Source organism: Nomascus leucogenys, chromosome 3 (assembly GCF_006542625.1).
Source record: "Nomascus leucogenys isolate Asia chromosome 3, Asia_NLE_v1, whole genome shotgun sequence".
Classification (NCBI taxonomy): domain Eukaryota; kingdom Metazoa; phylum Chordata; class Mammalia; order Primates; family Hylobatidae; genus Nomascus; species Nomascus leucogenys.
In genome coordinates this window covers 150,074,450-150,092,718 of record NC_044383.1, presented here as the reverse complement: position 1 = coordinate 150,092,718, position 18,269 = coordinate 150,074,450, and the positions used below count along the sequence as shown (strand labels likewise).

Here is an 18,269-nt window from a genome sequence, read left to right as displayed (position 1 = left end):
ATTGGTTGCTTCCATATCTTGGAAATTGTTTCTTCTATATATTGGCATAGGTTATTTCTGTGTCTGGTTTATGATCTCACTTATATGTGGAATCTAAAAAATGTCAAATACATAGAAATAGAGAGTAGAATTGTGGTTACCGGGGCAGGGAGTGGAAGGAAATGGGGAGATGTAGGTCAAAAGATACAAACTTGCATTGTATAGGATGAATAAGTCTAGAGAGCTAATGCATAGCATTGAGGACTAGAGTTAAATATTGTATTGTACACTGAACATTTGTAGAGTTAAATATTGTATTGTATATTGAACGTTTGCAAGGATAGATTTTAAGTACCCTTAACCACAAAAAAGATGACTGCATGAAGTGATGAATATGTTAGTTTGCTTGACTGTAGTAATTATGTGTGTGTATATATATATATATACATACGCATATGTATTTCAAAACATCATAATGTAAACCTTAAATGTATATAAAAATAACTAATTAAAAAGATGACACTGGAAAAATATCCTCAATAAAAACCCTACAACTCACAGCAAATATTTGAAAATACAACCAAATTTTAAAATAAAACGTGAAATATTTAGCCAGGTACAGTGGCTCACACCTATAATCCCAGCATTTTGGGAGGCCAAAGCAGGAAGGTTGCTTGAGACAAGGAATTTGAGACTAGTCTGGACAACATTACAAGACCCTGTCTCTTCAAAAAATTGAGAAAATTAGCCAGGTGTGGTGGCACACACCTATATCCAGCTACATGGGAGGCTGGGACAAGAGGCTTGCTTGAGCCTGAGAGATCAAGGCTGCACCAAGCTGGGATTGTGCCACTGGACTCCAGCCTGAATGGCAAAGCAAGACCCTATCTCTAAAATCTAAAAAGAATTAAAAGTAATAATATAACATATTTTTCTCTAGTGTCTTGAAAAGATTAAAAATTTGACAGACTGGAGTTGCCAAGTATTAATAATGGGTACGTTTATCTTATAGTGAAGGAGTGCAAATTGATATAAACTTTCTGATGAGAAAATTTGAAAAAATGTATTAAGATATAAAATGTTCAGCAATCACATTTCTGGGGCATCTTGTGGGAAAAAAGATCACAAAATGGAAATCATTGTAGACAGACAGATATCCATGATTGTTTTCATAATTGTGAAAAATTTACAGCAAACCGTATTTCATCAATGAGAAATGGGTTTATGTGAAACACAGCACAGATATAAAATGGAATAGTATGCAGTCATTGAAATGCTGATGCAGACGAATTGACAGTGGTTATTTCTGGTGGTGGAATTTCAAGCTTTTTTTTTTTAACTTTCTTTACACATGCTGAGGTGATTGAGTTTTTATACTTAACATTTATATTCTAAAAAATAAAAGCTTTACAAAAATCATACTTTTATAACCTTTCAAAGGCTATATCATACTAAATATAGCAGCCAACAGTCCAATATATTGTTCAATGACTTACAAAATAATGGAGATCCTCACTTTGCTATCTCTTCAAATGTGGATGTAGCCTTAACCTTGAATTAATTGAATGTTAGAATTTAATCTGTGTGTATTCCATAAGGCTAATATGAATTTTATGCCTGCTATTCAGAGTTGTAGTTTCTTTTATTGTGCTTTTGGCAGTCTAAGCAATAATTATAGATATCGCTTATAAAAACCTCTGAACTCCTGCCTGGATTTATAATACTATTAATGTTGATCCGGAATTCTTTTGAATAGCTTTGTACATGATTAACTAGAATAAAAATGAGTCATCGCATAACACACAGTGCAGAAATGAGGCTGTATCTTTTCAGGAACAAGTAGTCCCTATTGCCTTAGGATCTGGGGATAGCTACTTAGCCTCTAGACTCATACTCAGTTTCAAAACAAGAATGTTTAACTCCTGTCAAAAAGCTAAGGGTGTTTTGTTCATAACTTTTTTCCTGTGAATGACTTGAGTTTCGACAGAGCTGAATGAACAGCAACAAAGTGAGTGTTGACCCCGAGATACCAAAAAATCCACATTCAACAGTAGATTTATAACCAGCTTGTCTTAGAATTTTAAAGACTATAAATAAGGCCAGGCACAGTGGCTCACGCCTGTAATCCCAGCACTTTGGGAGGCTGAGGCAGGCGGATCACGAGGTCAGGAGTTAGAGACCAGCCTGGCCAATATGTTGAAATCCCATCTCTACTAAAAATACAAAAATTAGACGGGTGTGGTGGCACACGCCTGTAGTCCCAGCTACTCAGAAGCCTGAGGCAGAAGAATCGCCTGAACCTGGGAGGCAGAGGTTGCAGTGAGCCAAGATTGCACCACTGCACTCCAGCCTGGGCGACAGAGCAAGACTCTGTCTCAAAAAAAACAAACAAAAAAAAGACTGTAAATAAGGTATATTCAGTATAAATCATTGAGCAAGTTTATTTTTGTTTCCTCATCTTGGGGAAATTTGTTAGCTTTTCTGGACAATTCTCAAAGACCCTATGTAGATGTTTTGTCTTATTGCAAAATACCATTACAGTTTAGCCATATGAAAAGTATAGTTTTAATAAAATCCTCTTCAACAATATTGCTAAAACCTTGCTTCTTTTTTTTAGTGCCAATGAGTCAGTTACTGTGTATTATTTCATCAGTGTGTTTTAACACTATTTGATAAAATTTTGAGTCATGAAAAATCACATAGTTCTTACATTCATCCACCATCTCAATTTAGAAGACATAAAAGCTAAACACTAAGTAAGAATCAACCAGAAATGAATATTAATTATCTTCCACATTCATCCCACTGATTCAAATGGATTAATTTCAATGAACTTCCTATTCAGAAGGTTCACAGATGTCTTTCATTCATTCTCTTCTTGTTTTACAATTGATCACAATTTCCTTTTGGCCGTTTTGCCAACTAGGTAACATTTCTTGAGAAAAACCTTTCCTTGGCCTTGATGTTTCTTCAACTGTACCATCTCATGTCATTCATCTCCTGGAAATGCCAAAGAGAAATAATGAATGCTTCCGTTTCCTCCTTTTAAGAGAGAGCTCCAACAAAAAAAGGTAAAACTATACCATGATACTTAATCTTTGTGAGTGCATTAATCATCTGACAGAGAAGGGTGTTTTCCATAATGACTGTACTAGTTTAACCTTAATTTATATTAGCATATTTATAACGCTCTTCCCCCAACTCTACTTTCGAGTTAGGGCCTAGCAGGAAGAAGCAAAGTCAGAGAAAAAGAGCAAAGCTCTCTTTTAAAAGGCTGTTAGTCTGCAGCAAGTCTCTTGTAGTTTTCTTCCACTCTAGTTTCTTTAACACACACCCCCTGGGTTACTTAAGTTTTCTCTGTTTACTTAGCTTCTTTCACTCTTTGTTACCAATTATTTCTCCATTGTATCTTTCATGCATTTTATTTTCCATTTCTATAGCCACTAACAACATTTGTTCATTTATAGGCTTATACAGAGTTCTAATCATACTAACAATACATTTCATAAAGCTCCAGATTGCTATGTCTCTGCTTCTGAGGCACTTCACAGTCATCTGCTATGATAGCTCTATGAATATGAGAAAGAAAAACTCTCAATAGTTGAAGTTTACTGAAAATAAATTAAGCCCTCTAGTTTAGTATCAATTGTTTTTTAACAAACTCTTTCAAATTCTGGTACCATCTTTTTTTTCAGCAGATACTCTGTACTTCAGCCAAGACACTTTCTGGAACAACAACATTAAAGTATGCCACCCCCATTCCTAATAGGGGTGTAACTTCTTAATTTAAAAATACCGGTCTGGAAAATCGTTGGTCTTACCCTCTACCATCTAACATCTTTAACTCCTTTTGAAAACTAATTCGTCCATAAATAAAATTTATTTCTATTAAAGGTGTTGTTGGGAATTTGCATGCACAAGATATTATGTTTTGAGGGACATAAAAAATACAAATGACAAAAACATTGCTATATATGATAGAATTGGATGCTAATAAATGTTGCTATGAAAAAAATATAACTACCAGCTACACCATGTGTTACTAGGAAGACCAGGTACAGGGAAATCCTTCCTAACCCTCAGACATCATGGTACACATAGAAAATAATCGTTATCATTTCTGTTTAATATTAACGTGTTGGTGTCAACAGAAGAGACTACACATGACCAGAGGTGACCAGCCTGGGGGTTCCAGAAAATCACCCTGCTTCTGGCCACCCAAAGCTAAGGTGATCGATATCTGGAGCCCAGTTGTAGTTACTCAACACACTTCTGCACCACCCAGTGCTAACTGGAAAGCTCTGGTGCAGGAGTCCGCAGAAGAATTAATACTATTCCCTTTGGGTAATCATGGAATTAAGATTTGAAAAGCCATTGAAGTAATTTTGTTTTTTAACCTTTTAAGTGTCATAGAAGGAGGATAAAACCTCTGGTGAGTAAATATTCAGAGTAAATAAAAAGCAAATTCTGTTGGCAAAGAAGGGAGTAATTTTCTGGATTAAGGAAGATTTGGTTGCTATTTGCTCATACCTAGTTATGTTGAATACTTTATGACTTCCTAGAAATTTTACATTTAACCTTTTAACTGTTATTTTAAAATATTACATAAGGTCGATAATTAATTTTTTTCATTCCCTTGACCCTATTTACTCTGTTTTTCAGCACCTAAAAAGTGAACTGCCATATTATCCAGCTATCCCTCTGCTGAGTATATACCCAAAAGAAAGAAAATCAGTAACTCAGATACCTGCACTTTTATGTTTGTTGCAGCATAGTTTACATAGCTAAGATTTGGAAGCAACCTAAGTGTTATCAACAGATGAATGGATAAAGAAAATGTGGTACATAGACACAACAGAGCATTATTGGGTATTTTCCATTTGTATTTACTCAGAATAAAACGGCAAATAAAATGTTGACGAAAGACAAGAATCGAAGAGCTGAACACAGTTTTGGCAACTCTATAGCAAACAATTAGATGCACGAATGAATGAAGAATAAATGAATGAATAATGAAAGAATAATCTTAAAAAGAAGGTTTTTATTTAGAAGAGCCAAGCTTTGATGAAATATGAAAAAAGTTGTGAGTTTTGGTAAGAAAAGGCTTACAAAACTATGCAGGACGTTAATATTATAAGCCATAGAGTAAGAAATAAACGTGATTATGTGACAGCCATCTTCTACCTGAAGGGTAACAAGAGTTTCCTTTATTCAATAACAGAAAGAACAAGATAGGAGAGGGTGTGTCTAAGGTTGACCACAGTCTGGTTTCCAGTTCTTCACATTCCTAGGCCCTAACTCGAAAGTAGAGTTGGGGGAAGAGCATTATAAATATGCTAATATAGATTAAGGTTAAACTAGTACAGTCATTATGGAAAACACCATGAAGTCTCCTCAAAAAATTAAAACTACAACCAACATATCATCCAGTAATCTCAGTAGTGGGTTTATTGCCAAAGAATATGAAATCAGTCTGTAGAAGAGATATCTGTACTCCCATGTTTATTACAGAATTATTCACAATACCTAAGATACTGAATTAACCTAGGTGACCATCAAGGGCTAACCAGAAAACGTGGTACATATACATAGTGGAGTAAGGTTATTCGTGACAACAAGGATGGAAGTGGGTACATTATATTAAGTGAAAAAAGCCAGCCACACAAAGACAAATAACACATAATCTCACATATATGTAGAATCGAAAAACGTTGAACTCATAAAAACAGAGAGTAAAATGGTGGTTACAGAGGCTAGGGGTGGGAAGATTAGGAAGATGTTGGTCAAAGGACACAAAATTTCAATAATACAGGAGGAGTAAGTTCAAGAGATCCCTTGTACATCATGGTGACTACAGTTAATAACAATGTATTGTGTACCTGAAAACAGCCAATAGAGTAGATTTTGTGTTCTCAACACACAAAAAATGATAAGTATGTGAAGTGATCGCCAGTCCACAATGTGTACATATATGGAAGCATTATGCTGTACATCATAAATACATAGAGTTTTTACTTGCCAATTTATACATTAATTTAAAAAAGAAAGATAGGTAGAAATATTGTCTTCCTCCAGAGCAAAGTGCAGGCATGCTTACCTCCCACGAAAGATTTGAGATTGCAGGTCTCCCCTCCTCTAATGCTGTCTCTGGCGTGTGCAATGCCACCTGTCTCTTCACTTCACCCTGTTAAAACTGCAGCTTGGGAAACTGGTACAAAAAATGCTATTGCTATGAATAATAAAGTCCTTTGTCTCTGGACTAGAAATCTCATGTCTTCTATCAGCATGTGTGAAACGGGAAGGATAATTTGTTGGCATACATTACCCTGAGGCTGCTTTTTCTTTTTTCACCTGAGAAATAGAGATTGTGTTTCTTTCTTTATAGAGTTGTTGTGGAGATGAAAGAAGATAACATAAAAACAGAAAAATGGTTAAGAGCGCAGATTCCACAGCCTAATGTCCTGGGTTTAAATTCCTACTCTGCCATTTACCAGGTAAACATCTTTGGGCAAGTCACTTTTTATCTCTGCCTTAAGTTACTCATAAAATGTTAAATGTGGCTTGGTAATAATACTACCAACTTTACAGTGTTCTGAGTATAAAATATTCTCAGACTGTTGGCTGGCATGTAATATGCATTGTGTTGATGGTTGCTATACTGCATTGAGCAAAGACATTTGTACTAGCTGGTGTAAATGACAGACTTTAGTAGATAAATAGATACACACATGCATACATAAATACATAGACAACGTTGGTTTACAAAGTAGATTACTTCTGGTCATAGATATTTATGTAGAAAACTTGATGTTTGAATTACCTAATCAATGATAGATATAACTGATACGTATGTAGAGAAGGGGATGCCTGTGCAGTCCAAAATTACTCTAGCACAGAAAGAAAATTTTGAACAAGTAGGGGCAATAGCAAGTTGCATCTACTGTGCGTTTTTTGCCTTCCTTTCATTTTAAGTTCAATGTAAAGCACACAGTAGGTGCTCATTAATGTTATTGGCTACCCAGAAAATTAAGGTCTTTAAATAATTATCATTCCTGGTAACTCTTTTAAGTTAGAATTTAATATGAATGATTTCGTTGTGCATTGATTTTTGTAAGATCTTCCAACTCCACTGGCTGGTGAGGCAGCACTCCACTGCTATTTAAGGCCAGAAAGCAAAGCTTCAAACAATACTTCTTTAAATGCAAATGCATAATTATTCTCTCTCTTCAGTCCATTGGATTCAGTGGTTTATTGGGCATTTTCTCTGTTGCATTGATTTGGCACTAATGATATGCTTCAAACTAAGAGCTGGAGTCTTCTACTTTTCTCTGAGAGAATAAAGTGATAATCTTAGTTTTTCTGTAATCCACTTCATTTGTTATTTGCATTTCTATTTTTTGTTCCAGTTTTATGTTATGAACATCAGGTGGTAGCCACAACGAAGAAATACATTTTCTGGCAGCTGTGAATGTTATCCTTCCCTAAAGAAATTAAGCCATCTGGGTATTTTTCCAAGTGCATTGAATTTATTGTAAAAAAATATATATAAGATGAATAGAAGAGTAAAGGAAGATGCTTTTATAATAAATTTCAAATTGATGGCAATTTTAACAGTCTAATTCTCTATAATGGGTGTAAAGAACTTTTAATTTTTCATATTTGCCTTTCTAATTTGTTTTTTTCACTCCTCTGTTTGAAGATTGGAACAATCTGTATAATTCTACAAAAAAAAAAGTTTACAAGTAGGATATAGTGTAATCATGAAACCTACACTGCCCTGGTAGAATCAGATAGTTTTGTAAGACCCTGCTGTCTTATTTGACTAATCTCAGCTCTGTAGGTAATGGTGTATATGTGTTCCAGCTTTATCCATTGGAATGGCAATGGTAGAATAACAAATAACTATGTTCAGAAGAGAGGTGAGACGGCCAACTACACAAAAGTGTGCCAGGCAGCACTGACATTTATAATGCAGATGCTCCCAGTGTAGCATTGCTGCCTCAGCCCGTAGTTTAATGGAAGGCATTGCTGTGTTCCATACACATAGTAAATTGCATGGAGTGATGTCAAAAGACTCCATCCACTGTGCTCTTTGACCTTATGCAAGCTTCAGACCCTTTTGGCTAGGAGGAAAGGAGAAGAATCTTTTGGCTAGGAGGAAAGCTTGATTTTTTTGGCTAATTCACCCTGAAATTCCCAAGTGCTACGATTTGTCCAGCAAAGTTGTCTCAGTACATGTCTTGTACTTTAGTAAGTGAGACAAGTCTACATACTGGGTATTCTGGAAGTGATTCACCCTATGTGGGGCTACTGACTGGCAGAGGGAGAGGAGATAGTGCTGGATGCAGGACAGTCCTCTGGGTAGCCTTGGACCAACGAGTCTTCCCCATTTATTCTCAAGAATAATGTAGAATGTGCTGAGGATGCAACATCCTGAGATAAGGAAGAACTGACCAGAACAGCCAGGGCTCTGTTCCAGTCACCTCTAGAAACAAAACATCCTTTAGTGCTTCAGCCTAGCATGTCACGTTGCTCCTGGTATATAAAATCTATGGTGGGCTGCTTTCTGGGGGTCCCTCAGCTATGGTGCAAGTGGAGCATGTGCAGAGATTCTGTCCTTCCTGGGCAGCTTTCCTGGGCCTTGGAAGACCAGCTCACCATGAATGCAATGCTTCTGCTGTCCCTTGCTGCCTGTCTGTAAGTGCTGTTCATATAACATGTATGTGAGGGTGCTCAGCCTTACCAGACTCAGCCAAGGAGATAATCAGTGCACAGTCAATCTGCTTCACACTGGGCAGGAAAATAAAACAGCTTTCTTCAGCTGGAACATCACTGGCATTTGGGGCAAGATAAATTTCCGTTGTAAAGAACTGCCCTGCACACACCAGGAGTGGCAGCATTTCTGACCCTCATCACTACGTGCCAGCAGCGACAGCCAGAACATGCACTCACATATTTACAAACCTTTCCCTTGTGCGAGGTGGTGGTATTGTACCTGGATGAGAACCACTGGGTCTAGGCTGATCTCATCTCCCAGCACCAACACACATTCCTTATAGCATTTGCAGCTATGCCCTAGAGCACAAGGAAGAAGATGACCAAACCAGATAATATCAAGTCTATAAGGATCAATTTCATCTAGACGTTTTTGGCACTTTCATTTCTTTAAAAGTATGATTTTTTTTTACACTAAAAAGGGCGCCCTAGCATTTTAAGGTCAGGTTCTAAGTAATATACTTTACATCAAGGGCCAGTTGTATAATGTGCAGGGCCCAGTGTAAACTGAAAATTAGAAGCCTCTTGTTCAAAAAACACAAGAAGAAAATGCAATTAAATATGCTAAAATGTAAAGATTTTTTTCAAAATGTTGTATTACTTTTAAAAGAGTAATAGTGAGACATGAATGCAAGTTGCAAAAAAAAAACTTGGGTTGTCATAGTTTTATATAATACAAAAATGTTTTATTAATGCAATACCTTAATAGATAATAAGTTTTTTCTGGCTTGCTTTTCTGCAAATGCATTTATTAGGTCATCAAGATTTATACTTTTGGCAACATCATGAAAATGCCAGCCAATTGCCACTTTTATGACTCTCATTTTACAAAGCCTTTAAATAAATTGGATATCTGATGCATAGTTGGTATTGATGAAATACAACATATGCAAGATAGAACTGATTTTCATAGAGGTCCCTGGCTCTCATTTTATTAAAATTCTCTTATTTAACTATGTTACCCAAGTAGAAATCTGAGAACCACCTTCCAAATACTACACAGATGAGCCTAGTATGAGCAGATAAGCTTCCTTACTGAAAATATGTATGAGATATTCTATCATTTAATCAAAAGCAACACTAGAAGCTTTTGGCAAATGCAAAATTACAAATACTCATTGAAAATTTTGTATTTTGAGAAGGATCAGTATGTTGATATAGCTGTTACTAGAGCTGTTAAGAGTATTTTATAGACTGACAACACAACACTGGGAGAAAGTTCTGATAAATTATTTTAAAATATAAATTGTAGTACATCTAGAAATGAAGATTCTCATAGAACAACTTTTCTAAAATGTTAATTTTTCATGCATATCAGTTTCATGTAAGTCTGAGCTTAATTTTAAATGTAAATGTATGCAATAGCATTTTAGCATTTTCTCAGACATTTTCTGTAACTTGCCCTGTAACTTGTGACTCCATGTCACTGTAACTTGTGACTTCATGAGTTGCACATAATTCAAAATGGTTTTATGCATTCAATTGCTGTATCTTCTTCAATCATGAAGAATAGTTAAATTTACAATTGTCTTCATTAGTAATCAGTCCATCTGAATCTTCATACTGTAAGTGTCCTTTTCCATTGAATGCAACAATCTTTAAATTTAAGCAATATTTCTAAGCCTGTGAATATTTGCTTTCCAATATTGCAACAGTTGTTGAATCCAGAGATTTTAAACTCTTTGACTGATTCTAATAACTCCCTAATATGCTATATTGAAATGTCCATGTATATATTTTTTATTGAGACAAAACTCATAAACCAAAAAATTTGCTCTTTTAAAGTGTACAATTCAGTGGTTTTTGGTATATTTACAAGGTTTGGCATCCATCACCACTGTCTAATTCCTAATTATTTTCATCATACCATCAGCTTTCACTCCCCATTCTGTCCACCCTCGAGTCCTTGGTGACCACTAATCCACATTCTATTTTCACGGATTTGCCTATTCTGGACATTTAATTTTAATGGGTTTATAAAATATGTAGCCTTTTGGGTATGGCTGCATTCTCTTATAATAATGTTTTAAAGGGTTATTCAGTGTGGCATACATATATTCTTCATTACTTTTTATGGCCAGATAATATTCTGTGTATGGATATACCACATTTTAAAATCTATTTATCAGATAAGAGCAATTTGGATTGTTTCTACTTTTTTCACTACTATGAATAATACTGCTATGAATATTCAGGTGACAGTTTTTATGCAAACATATTGTTTGTTCAGTTATTTGGGATATGTGCCTAAGAGTAGAATGGCTAGGTCATATTGCAATTCTATATTCAACTTTAGAGAAAATGCCAAACTGTTTCCAAACAGGCTGCATCATTTTAACATTCCCACCAGTTATGCAGGAGGCATCCATTAGACACATCCTCTGTCCATCTTTTTTTTATTATAGTCATCCTAATGGTTATTTTTTAAATAGTATAACACTGTGGTTTTGATTTTCATTTCCCTAATAACTATTGATGTTCAACATCTTCTCAGGAGTATACTGACCATTCACATATCTTCCTTAAATAAATTCTATTCTGTCACTTTGCCCATTCTAAAAATAAGTTATTTGGTTTTTCTTGTTGAATTATAAGAGTTCTTTATATATTCTGGATATTGGCCCATTATAAATGGTATGATTTGGAAATATTTTCTCCCATTCTGTGGATCATCTTTTCACTTTCTTGATAATGTTCTTTGAAGCACAAACATTTTACTTTTTTTTTTTTTTTTCTAAGACGGAGTTTCACTCTGTTGCCCAGGCTGGAGTGCAGTGGCGCAATCTGGACTCACTGCAAGCTCCACCTCCCAGGTTCATGCTGTTCTCCTGCCTCAGCCTCCCAAGTAGCTGGGACTACAGTCCCCCGCCACCACACCCGGCTAATTTTTTGTATTTATAGTAGAGACGGGTTTCACCGTGTTAGCCAGGATGGTCTTGATCTCCTGACCTTGTGATCTGCCTGCCTCAGCCTCCCAAAGTGCTGGGATTATAGGCGTGAGCCACTGTGCCTGGCCAAACATTTTACATTTTAATGAAATTCAGCTAATCTGTTTGTCTTTGGTTATCATGCTTTTGCATAGCTAAGATAATACATTGCCTAATCCAAGATTATGAAGATTTACAGCTATATTCTAATAAGACTTTTAAAACTTTAGCTTTTACATTTGGGTTTCATTCGAGTCTATTTTTGTGTATGCTGTGAGGTAGGGGTCCAAATTCATTCTTTTGTATATGAATATCCAGCTGTCTGAGCACCATTTGCTGAAGAGATTGTTTTTCCCCATTGAACGGTCTTGGCATTTCTGTCAAAAATCGCTTCACAACAAACATACGGATGTATACCTGGATTCTCAATTCTTTTTCATGGTCAGTGTGTCCATCCTTAATGCTAATACCATATAGCTTTGAGAGTGAAAACTTTACAGTAAGTTTTAAAACCAAGAAGGGTGAATCTTGCAACTTTGTTCTTATTTTTCAATATTATTTTATTTACTCTGGGTCCTATGCATTTCATATGAATTTTAAGAAAAGCTTTTCCATTTCTTTGAAAAAAAGACAGCTTGAATTTTGACAGGGATTGCATAGAATTTGTACATCAATTTCGTGTATACTGTTATTCTAACAATATTGCCTTCAAATCCATGAACATGTGTCGTTGCCTTTATTTATGCCTTCTTATTGTTTTTCAATGGCATTTTTACCTTTAAGTGCACAAGTTTTGTACTCCTTTGTTAAGTTTATTTCTAAGAATTCTATTTTTATGCTATTGTGAATGAAAATGAAAATACTGTCCTCATTTCATCTTCAAATTGTGCATTCCTAATACATAGAAACGCAACAAATATGTGTGTAATAATGTATCCTATGGCCTTGCTGAATTCATTTATTAGCTCAAATAGTATTTTTTATAGATTCCTTAGGATTTTATACATACAAAATCTTATCATCTGCAAATAGAGATAATTCTGTTTCTTCTTTTCCAATCTGAAGGCATTCTGTTTATTTTTTTATTTTTTATTTTAGCCTAATTTCTGTGTCTAGCATCTTTAGTACAATATTGAACAGAGGTAGCAAAATGGATATCCTTGTCTTGTCCCTGATTTTAGGAGAAAAACTTTCAATCTTTCACAATTTAAACTTGATGCAGATTTTTCCTAGATGCCCTTTATCAGTTTGAGGAAGTCCCTTTCATTCCTGGTTTATTGAGTATTTTTATCATGAAAAAGTTTGTGATTTTGTCAAGTATTTTTATCCTGCATTTATTATAACCTGGTTTTGTCCTCTATTGTATTCATACAGTGATTTTTTTTTTTTTATTATACTTTAGGTTTTAGGGTACATGTGCACAATGTGCAGGTTTGTTACATATGTATCCATGTGCCATGTTGATTTCCTGCACCCATTAACTTGTCATTTAGCATTAGGTATATCTCCTAATGCTATCCCTCCCCGCTTCCCCCCACCCCACAACAGTCCCCGGAGTGTGATGTTCCCCTTCCTGTGTCCATGAGTTCTCATTGTTCAATTCCCACCTATGAGTGAGAACATGCGATGTTTGGTTTTTTGTCCTTGCGATAGTTTACTGAGAATGATGTTTTCCAGTTTCATCCATGTCCCTACAAAGGACATGAACTCATCATTTTTTATGGCTGCATAGTATTCCATGGTGTATATGTGCCACATTTTCTTAATCCAGTCTATCGTTGTTGGACATTTGGGTTGGTTCCAAGTCTTTGCTATTGTGAATAGTGCCACAATAAACATACGTGTGCATGTGTCTTTATAGCAGCATGATTTATAGTCCTTTGGGTATATACCCAGTAATGGGATGGCTGGGTCAAATGGTATTTCTAGTTCTAGATCCCTGAGGAATCGCCACACTGACTTCAACAATGGTTGAACTAGTTTACAGTCCCACCAACAGTGTAAAAGTGTTCCTATTTCTCCACATCCTCTCCAGCACCTGTTGTTTCCTGACTTTTGAATGATGGCCATTCTAAGTGGTGTGAGATGGTATCTCACTGTGGTTTTGATTTGCATTTCTCTGATGGCCAGTGACGATGAGCATTTTTTCATGTGTTTTTTGGCTGCATAAATGTCTTCTTTTGAGAAGTGTCTGTTCATGTCCTTTGCCCACTTTTTGATGGGGTTGTTTGTTTTTTTCTTGTAAATTTGTTGGAGTTCATTGTAGATTCTGGATATTAGCCCTTTGTCAGATGAGTAGGTTGCAAAAATTTTCTCCCATTCTGTAGGTTGCCTGTTCACTCTGATGGTAGTTTCTTTTGCTGTGCAGAAGCTCTTTAGTTTAATTAGATCCCATTTGTCAATTTTGGCTTTTGTTGCCATCGCTTTTGGTGTTTTAGACATGAAGTCCTTGCCTACGCCTATGTCCTGAATGGTATTGCCTAGGTTTTCTTATAGGATTTTAATGGTTTTAGGTCTAACATTTAAGTCTTTAATCCATCTTGAATAATTTTTGTATAAGATGTAAGGAAGGGATCCAGTTTCAGCTTTCTACATATGGCTAGCCAGTTTTCCCAGCACCATTTATTAAATAGGGAATCCTTTCCCCATTTCTTGTTTTTGTCAGGTTTGTCAAAGATCAGATAGTTGTAGATATGTGGCATTATTTCTGAGGGCTCTGTTCTGTTCCATTGATCTATGTCTCTGTTGTGGTACCAGTACCATGCTGTTTTGGTTACTGTAGCCTTGAAGTATAGTTTGAAGTCAGGTAGCGTGATTCCTCCAGCTTTGTTCTTTTGACTTAGGATTGACTTGGCGATGCGGGCTCTTTTTTGGTTCCATATGAACTTTAAAGTAGTTTTTTCCAATTCTGTGAAGAAAGCCATTGGTAGCTTGATGGGGATGGCATTGAATCTATAAATTACCTTGGGCAGTATGGCCATTTTCACGATATTGATTCTTCCAACCCATGAGCATGGAATGTTCTTCCATTTGTTTGTATCCTCTTTTATTTCATTGAGCAGTGGTTTGTAGTTCTCCTTGAAGAGGTCCTTCACATCCCTTGTAAGTTGGATTCCTAGGTATTTTATTCTCTTTGAAGCAATTGTGAATGGGAGTTCACTCATGATTTGGCTCTCTGTTTGTCTGTGATTGGTGTACAAGAATGCTTGTGATTTTTGTACATTGATTTTGTATCCTGACACTTTGCTGAAGTTGCTAATCAGCTTAAGGAGATTTGGGGCTGAGACAAAGGGGTTTTCCAGATATACAATCATGTCATCTGCAAACAGGGACAATTTGACTTCCTCTTTTCCTAATTGAATACCCTTTATTTCCTTCCCCTGCCTGATTGCTCTGGCCAGAACTTCCAGCACTATGTTGAGTAGGAGCAGTGAGAAAGGGCATCCCTGTCTTGTGCCAGTTTTCAGAGGGAATGCTTCCAGTTTTTGCCCATTCAGTATGATATTGGCTGTGGGTTTGTCATAGATAGCTCTTATTATTTTGAGATACGTCCCATCAATACCTAATTTATTGAGAGTTTTTAGCATGAAGGGTTGTTGAATTTTGTCAAAGGCCTTTTCTGCATCTATTGAGATAATCATGTGGTTTTTGTCTTTGGTTCTGTTTATATGCTGGATTACATTTATCGATTTGTGTATGTTGAACCAGCCTTGCATCCCAGGGATGAATCCCACTTGATTATGGTGGATAAGCTTTTTGATGTGCTGCTGGATTCGGTTTGCCAGTATTTTATTGAGGATTTTTGCATCAATGTTCATCAAGGATATTGGTCTGAAATTCTCTTTTTTGGTTATGTCTCTGCCAGGCTTTGGTATCAGGACGATGCTGGCTTCATAAAATGTGTTAGGGAGGATTCCCTCTTTTTCTATCGATTGGAATAGTTTCAGAAGGAATGGTACCAGTTCCTCCTTGTACCTCTGGTAGAATTCGGCTGTGAATCCATCAGGTCCTGGACTCTTTTTGGTTGGTAAGCTATTGATTATTGCCACAATTTCAGAACCTGTTATTGGTCTATTCAGAGATTCAACTTCTTCCTGGTTTAGTCTTGGGAGGGTGTATTTGTCGAGGAATTTATCCATTTCTTCTAGATTTTCTAGTTTATTTGCATAGAGGTGTTTGTAGTATTCTCTGATGGTAGATTGTATTTCTGTGGGATCGGTGGTGATATCCCCTTTTTCATTTTTTATTGCATCTATTTGATTCTTCTCTCTTTTCTTCTTTATTAGTCTTGCTAGCGGTCTATCAATTTTGTTGATCTTTTCAAAAAACCAGCTCCTGGATTCATTAATTTTTTGAAGGGTTTTTTGTGTCTCTATTTCCTTCAGTTCTGCTCTGATTTTAGTTATTTCTAGCCTTCTGCTAGCTTTTGAATGTGTTTGCTCTTGCTTTTCTAGTTCTTTTAATTGTGATGTTAGGGTGTCAATTTTGGATCTTTCCTGCTTTCTCTTGTGGGCATTTAGTGCTATAAATTTCCCTCTACACCCTGCTTTGAACGTGTCCCAGAGATTCTGGTATGTTGTGTCTTTGTTCTTGTTGGTTTCAAAGAACATCTTTATTTCTGCCTTCATTTCATTATGTACCCAATAGTCATTCAGGAGCAAGTTGTTCAGTTTCCATGTAGTTGAGCGGTTTTGAGTGAGTTTCTTAATCCTGAGTTCTAGTTTGATTGCACTGTGGTCTGAGAGACAGTTTGTTATAATTTCTTGTTCTTTTACATTTGCTGAGGAGAGCTTTACTTCCAACTATGTGGTCAATTTTGGAATAGGTGTGGTGTGGTGCTGAAAAAAATGTATATTCTGTTGATTTGGGGTGGAGAGTTCTGTAGATGTCTATTAGGTCCACTTTGTGCAGAGCTGAGTTCAATTCCTGGATATCCTTGTTAACTTTCTGTCTCGTTGATCTGTCTAATGTTGACAGTGGGGTGTTAAAATCTCCCATTATTATTGTGTGGGAGTTTAAGTCCCTTTATAGGTCACTCAGGACTTGCTTTATGAATCTGGGTGCGCCTGTGTTGGGTGCATATATATTTAGGATAGTTAGCTCTTCTTGTTGAATTGATCCCTTTACCATTATGTAATGGCCTTCTTTGTCTCTTTTGATCTTTGTTGGTTTAAAGTCTATTTTATCAGAGACTAGGATTGCAACCCCTGCCTTTTTTTGTTTTCCATTTGCTTGATAGATCTTCCTCCATCCCTTTATTTTGAGTCTATGTGTGTCTCTGCACGTGAGATGGGTTTCCTGAATACAGCACACTGGTGGGTCCTGACTCCTTATCCAGTTTGCCAGTCTGTGTCTTTTAATTGGAGCATTTAGCCCATTTACATTTAACGTTAATATTGTTATGTGTGAATCTGATCCTGTCATTATGATGTTAGTTGGTTATTTTGCTCGTTAGTTGATGCAGTTTCTTCCTAGCCTCGATGGTCTTTACAATTTGGCATGTTTTTGCAGTGGCTGGTACCGGTTGTTCCTTTCCATGTTTAGTGCTTCCTTCAGGAGCTCTTATAGGGCAGGCCTGGTGGTGACAAAATCACTCAGCATTTGCTTGTCTGTAAAGTATTTTATTTCTCCTTCACTTATGAAGCTTAGTTTGGCTGGATATGAAATTCTGGGTTGAAAATTCTTTTCCTTAAGAATGTTGAATATCGGCCCCCACTCTCTTCTGGCTTGTAGAGTTTCTGCCGAGAGATCAGCTGTTAGTCTGATGAGCTTCCCTTTGTGGGTAACCCGACCTTTCTCTCTGGCTGCCCTTAACATTTTTTCCTTCATTTCAACTTTGGTGAATCTGACAATTATGTGTCTTGGAGTTGCTCTTCTTGAGGAGTATCTTTGTGGCGTTCTCTGTATTTCCTGAATCTGAATGTTGGCCTGCCTTGCCAGATTGGGGAAGTTCTCCTGGATAATATCTTGCAGAGTGTTTTCCAACTTGTTTCCATTCTCCCCTTCATTTTCAGGTACACCAATCAGACGTAGGTTTGGTCTTTTCACATAGTCCCAAATTTCTTGGAGGCTTTGTTCATTTCTTTTTATTCTTTTTTCTCTAAACTTCCCTTCTAGCTTCATTTCATTCATTTCATCTTCCATCAGCGATACCCTTTCTTCCAGTTGATCGCATCTGCCTCCGAGGCTTCTGCAATCTTCGCGTAGTTCTGGATACTTGGCTTTCAGCTCCATCAGCTCCTTTAAGCCCTTCTCTCCATTCGTTATTCTCGTTATCCATTCTTCTAATTTTTTTTCAAAGTTTTTAACTTCTTTGCTATTGTTTTGAATTTCCTCCCGTAGCTCAGAGTAGTTTGATCATCTGAAGCCTTCTTCTCTCAACTCGTCAAAGTCATCCTCCATCCAGCTTTATTCCGTTGCTGGTGAGGAACTGCGTCCCTTTGGAGGAGGAGAGGTGCTCTGCTTTTTACAGTTTCCAGTTTTTCTGCTCTGTTTTTTCCCCATCTTTGTGGTTTTATCTACTTTTGGTCTTTGATGATGGTGATGTACAGATGGGTTTTTGGTGTGGATGTCCTTTCTGTTTGTTAG

At 36.5% G+C, this 18,269-nt stretch overlaps 1 long non-coding RNA gene across 1 annotated transcript in view; it reads left to right on the top strand.

Annotated features, from left to right (window-relative positions):
• Positions 1–4,874: 4,874 nt before the first annotated feature.
• The window catches only part of LOC115834476, a 29,915-nt gene continuing 16,520 nt past the window's right edge, over positions 4,875–18,269 (top strand). The window contains exons 1-2 of the long non-coding RNA XR_004029410.1: positions 4,875–5,066; positions 6,365–6,473. This is a non-coding gene — a long non-coding RNA (uncharacterized LOC115834476). The remainder of the gene's footprint in view (positions 5,067–6,364; positions 6,474–18,269) is intronic.